Source organism: Leuciscus leuciscus, assembly GCF_965113295.1.
Source record: "Leuciscus leuciscus genome assembly, chromosome: 10".
NCBI classification, from domain to species: domain Eukaryota; kingdom Metazoa; phylum Chordata; class Actinopteri; order Cypriniformes; family Leuciscidae; genus Leuciscus; species Leuciscus leuciscus.
Genome location: NC_138734.1, coordinates 15237021 through 15243282, shown reverse-complemented (window position 1 = coordinate 15243282; position 6262 = coordinate 15237021).

The following is a 6262-nucleotide window of genomic DNA, read 5'->3' as shown; positions in this document are numbered from 1 at the left end:
GTTTTTCCCTTACTGTGCCTGCGCGAAAACAGAGGTTGAACTATTTCACCTCTAATGCAGCAAGAAAGAAAACGAAAAGAGGGATATCTTTAAGTTCTGTTGCAATCAAAATAGCTGCAATTAAGAAAACAGATGCTTAGGGACTGTTCGGTATTTACGGAATGGACCACCGGAGGAAAATAGGGGAGGGTCATGTCTTTTTATTCTTTGTTGAGGGGAGGGTCATCTAACTTTTTTTAGTCTAGGGGGAGGGTCACCCAACTTTTGTATTCATGAAAACAGCAACATTTCAAAGTGGCTTGTTTGGTGCATATTTTTCCATGTCGCTCCATGTAGCTCTCTCAGTCTCGGCCCCCCATCGCTAGCAGATGGGTCTGACCCAACAAAAATCAGACGCGAAAGATAAAGTCCAGTTTGGCACTGTTTGACAGTGCGCCGACATGCGCGCTTCGGGCGTACGCGCTCAGAAAAAGTGCATCATTTCAGAACAGAAGGCCAATGAAATGTTAACCTGGCAAAGCTTTAAAGCACAAGCAAATAATGAACTTTTGTGATTGCGAATAAGTGCTTTAACATGTGATGTAAATATTAGGGGTGCGCCGATCCGATATTCGGTATCGGTATTAGTCCGATACTGGCCAAAATCACTGGATCGGATATTGCATGAATCGCGGGAGTATAACCCGATCCGATACGATCACGTCCCTTAGTCCTAAATTGTCATACAAATGCTTAACAACACCTGAGAGACATGCCGTAAAGAGAGATGAGCAACACGCGTCACGCAGCGTTGCCAGATTTTCACATACAAATCCCGTCCAATTGCTTCTTAAAAATAGCCAATCGCGTTTCGGGGTGGGAGAGACCGCGGACTTGGCAACACTGGCATCACGTGAACGGTAGCTAGAGGTGAGTGAGGTAAGCCCTCTCAGCAATTAAGTTATCATGTCAGCTGTGTGGAGTTATTTAAAATAAGACGCGATACGTTCATAATTAATAAACTACAGAACAGCGCGAGCAGGAAGCGGCGCACCTCACGCGGGCACGGCTTATGCTCCGAGAACGGATTACTGCACTAGTGATATAAAACGCATCTTCCCCATGAACAACACAAAGTAAATACACTCGCACGTAACACACACACACACACACAGGTCTGTTAACTTAAGCAATACTTTTAATAAGGTAGTCTAATATTTTTCTGACTAACAAATTACTGACACAGTAAAGGGTAGATTTAAATAAATAAAAACGAAATTTAAATAAAGAAAAACGAAATTTAATTAAAGAAAAAAACGAATTTAAATAAAGAAAAACGAAATTAAGTTAAATTAAAAATGAGATTAATTTAGATTGATAATAAGGGGTAAAAAGCTTAATACATTTTGTTTCTATTGTTCTATTTTCCACAATGTCAAAGCAACGCAGCTTAACCCAAAATACAAGCTCGCAGGCATGCACTTCTGTCCTTACAAACTCCGCTGTTCTGCGCTCTAGCCAGAGAATACTACCGTTGCAGGAACACTTTAGTAGGCCAACTCAAGAAGCATCAAATAACGAGGTTGGGTTCCTTAAACTGTCCATCCTATTAAAAATGGCTAGGCCTTATAAGATAGTTGTAAAAAAGAGTTCTCGGAGCATATAAGCCCTGCCCGCGTGAGGCGCGCCGCTTCCCACTCGCGCTGTTCTGTAGTTTATTCAAAGTTTATTCATTCTGAACGTGTCTCGTCTCGTGTGTCTATCTATATTTCGTCAGATTTTATAGTGTTGAACATATTCAAGCGCGAATGAGAACCATTTCGAGGGGGATGCCAGGTGTAAAAAACAAAACAAAAAAAAAACGAATATTCGAATGTCAAATTCTCAAATCGAATACCAACCCACCGAACGAATATTCGAATAGTCGGGTACAGCCCTATGACTACATAAGAGTTTTGTGTTACATCCAGTTTTTGGCACTGGAATTATAATTTTTGTTTTATTTGCACAGTTGCACTTTAAATTTCATTAATTGAATGGTGCTGAATAATTAAAAATGCTGCTACAAGTTCTGTTTAAAAATTGTTTTAATAAAAATTAAGCAGCAGTATTGCACAACTGAGTCATGTTGTGGGCTACTTATATAGAACATTTATTGCACTGTTTGAGCATGATGCTTTTTAGATGGCTAGGTTAAGCAGTGCATCCTCCTGACAAATGTGTTATTAACAGCTTAATTAAGAAAAAAATATATGGTATTGTATCGGTATCGACAGATACTCAATTGTGTGTTATCGGTATCGGTATCGGACATGAAAAAGTGGTATCGAGCCACCCCTAGTAAATATACGTCAAGTTTTACAGTATTGGGACTGAGGCGCCAGAACTGCAGCTGATAGAATATGCGCTGCAGCAAGATACTACCATATTTCTTCAAAAGCAGATTGTGGAGACATTAAATCATCCACGATCAAAAATCGTGATATCGCATAAGCACAAGAATAAAACGACTGTTATCATGTCTGAAAACAAACACAAGTAACAGAGTTTACAAAACTGTATTGCACGCGTGTTACAGTGGTACATTTAGGGGCTGTTTACACCTGGCCACTTCATGCGTTTTCTCAGATCGGATAGCTATCTGATTTATCAAAACGATTCCATTTACACCAGGTCACATAAATGTGTTTTTGGCAAACAGATTTAAATCCGATCTTCAATTCCCGCGCTATATGCAGATTTAATGGAGTGCACGTCACCGAAAGCAACAGATATGAGCTGCATTTTATTTATCATCAGCTAACATTTCAAAATCAAAGACCGCAATAAGAGAGAGCGGCAACAGCCCTGGTAAGATCATTTTGTTTCTTTACTTTTAATGATGATGATTGTGTGTTAAGCCTGGTTCACACGGCAGGATAATTAGGCCGATTTTAGCCCCGATTCATCCCTTCCGACAATCTTAAGGATGCTCCGATTATCATAAAATAATCTGATCAGATATTCCTGCCGTGTGTGGTGTGTTAAGACTGCTCTCGTCTGCTCGGAAGGACGTCGGGACCGCTCCGATCTCAAATCGGGGATATCCAACATGTTGGATTTTTTTGGCCCGATTTCTCCTCGTGTGTGGTGTCCCCCGGGGACAAACGAGCACGCAGCCTGTGGATTGTGGCGTGTAGCCAATCAGAAAGCGGGGTGACGAGGCGGCGAGGAAGCACCGGGAAACAGCCGGCGGCCTTTTCTTTTGATAATGTTTTTTTTTTAGGTTAAAAACAAACTACAAACTACCACCACTGCATCCTCTTCGTCCGCCATGATTGTTTACTCTGAAGTCACATTTGATCTCGAGGGATTTTGCGAGATTTCCCGTCTGACCTGGGAATGCTCGGGAGTCAAATCGGTTTGTGTGTGATGTGTTGATTTTGCCGTGTGGCTGCGCACCACACACTGTACGACCAAAACTGTTAGACCCGAGATTTTTTATCTCAGGTTTGGAAAATCGGCAGACAATTTTAAAATCGGCCCGTGTGAACCAGGCTTTAAGCGTCTCCGACTTACTTTCAATTTGATTTGCGATAGTTTGCATGTTGGCTTGATGAATAGATGCTCAGCTGCTCATCTGCGGTTAGGTTAGGGTTAGGTTAGGGTCACATGTTTATTTTTTTAGCATTTTTTGGAGGAGTAAAATTTACATAAGTGGTTTCAACAACTAGATGCATTTACACTTGTCCAGTTTGGTCTGGAATGTGGCCCAGACCACCTCCTGAAGTGGTTTGAGAGATCGGATTCACGAATGCGTTTCAGAGGGCATTTACAACTGGTCTTTTTACGATCAGATAGCTATCCGATCACAGAAAACGCATGAAGTGGCCAGGTGTAAACAGCCCTTCATCGCACAGACCAATCTTTTCGTATATATATGTCGCACTGTACAGCCCTGTACAAGACCCTTTTAAATGAACATTTGGTGTAGGTCTACTAGGCATAGAGATATCTGAACATCTTTGCCAAGCACAAACCAGTACAGAAGTAATCAATAAATTATCGGGGAGGGTCATGCCTTTTTTCACAATCATTTTGGAGGGTCATAGAAAAATGTATTGCTGGCGAAGGGAGTCAATTTTGACTATAGATCTCAAAACTCCTCCGGTAGCCCCTTAAATAAAAAACGAACAGTCCCTTACCTCCAGTTCGCATTGCAAACAGATAAACCATATCTGATTACCAACATCTTCTAAGCCACAAGTGTGTAGCCTACATATACACCGGCGCCTCTTATTAATTTACTTGATCATTCATTTACTTTTTTCACTTTTCACTTTCACTTTATTTACTCATTTATTAAATTTATAAAATTATTTACTTAAGTTTATTATCACGGGAAATGGGAACTATTGTTCATCATTTGACAATTGGTCATAAAGAAAAATGTCATGTCGCAAATTCGCAATATAGGACATTTTTCCGTTTTAAACCTTGAAGGTGAGTCAGTGGATATCGCACAAGCAATGTACAAACTTTGCGCGAGTTATACCGATGAAGAAGTCTCAAAACCCCAGTCAATTATTCACTACAGAAAGTGAAAGTAAAAACTGACAAGCTTTCAGTGCATATTCTCTCAATGAGAGACAATGAGAGATAAATCCTACTTCAACATATGCTGATTACGGTATAACTGTCTTAATTTATTTTCTTAATATTTCGCTTGTTGCCCATGTGTAGTGAACAAATGAGAAGAGAAGTATTTCATGTTAATCCAGTTGTTTTTAAAATAAAGCTGCTCTTACTTTTCATTGATGACTGATTATGGATTATTGCAGTGTTCGGAAATTTTATAGATTCATTTTAATTATAGGCCTCTAATTCACTGTATAATCATATAAACCACACGCTGCCTTATTTTGCCCCAATGTGGCAACAGCAAAAATATTCTGCTCATCCTTGGGGAGAAGAGCTGGTAATACAGCCAAATATGAAGAACATGTAAGTCCAAATAGAGTGCCAGTGAAGTCTGAAACTCATACTCAAACTATCTCAGCTGACTTGTGTGCAAGACTGCGTGGTGAGCATGCTATTGCTTGTGCATTATCTCCCCAATTCCCCACACCACCCAGACTTTTTTTAAGGGTTATTTCCTAGAAATAACATGTTTATGCAGTGGTGTACAGATGTGCACTCTGGCTCTCTTTTCTCCAAACCCCCACATAGCCATAGCCTACCCTCTCAAAAGCAGGCTTTTCCCATGAGACTGTCACACAGTGAAGATGATCCATATTGTTGTCATTGTTGTTATCATTGCTATTGTTGTTCCAACAAGATTCCCCATAGCTAGTGCCACCCACCCTAGACTGGGGTCTCAATTCCTGGGCAGAAAAATGGATGTCCAGAAACTCGGGATAATCCATCATGCACTGAAAGCAGAGGTCACATAGGAAATGAACGCAGGTAAGACCTGTCTCCTTTATGGAGATGCTTTCTGCACCCAGTGAAAAAACAGGAGAGTTTCAGAATGAGTGTTGAAGTTGCTGGATCTGGAAGTCCCACTCTAAAATCACAGAAAGTTTTGACATTGCCACAAGGGTGTCCTGTGTCTTTCAGAGAGAGTCCGTTTGAAATGTGCTTTTGTTCTCTAGTTGAAGGACCACAGAGTAGACCTTATCCTTTTCATCTCAAACTGAATTTACCGTCCCTGGAAACACTATAGGAATGTGAAGAGAGGCTGTTTTTTGTATTTTTTTATTTTTTTTAAATTTTTTTAGTTAGTTCTTTTGAACACAAAAGCAGTTTTTCAATATGTTCAAGCTGTTATTTTCAATTAAAGCAGATGGTGATGTAAAAAAAAAAAACCAAAAAAACCCCACATTTAATCTGTACTCACTCTTTCTGACAAAAAGCATTTTAAATTATCCATAAATGTTTTTAAAACATTAAAGTAGCGGGAACTTTCACTACAATGTAGGGGTAAGTATTTCTTCTGCAATATCTTGGAGGCCTAGGAAAATGACACGATCTAAGTCCCCACTCCTAGTACGATTAATTCCTGTACTTATTATAAGTATGTTTTAATCTGTCTTGATCAAATGTGCTTTCTTTTTAGCAACGGCTGGCGAGGAGGAGGCTCCAGGACTTAAAGTGTACACGGTAGCTTTCCCAGAGAGTAATACAATTAATTAAGCCTTTTCCTACTACCAGCCTACAAGACAGGAGGAATGCCCCTACTCCAAGATGACAGAAATTGTAGATTTATTTTTCTAAATGTTCAATAAAATAAAATAAAGAAAAT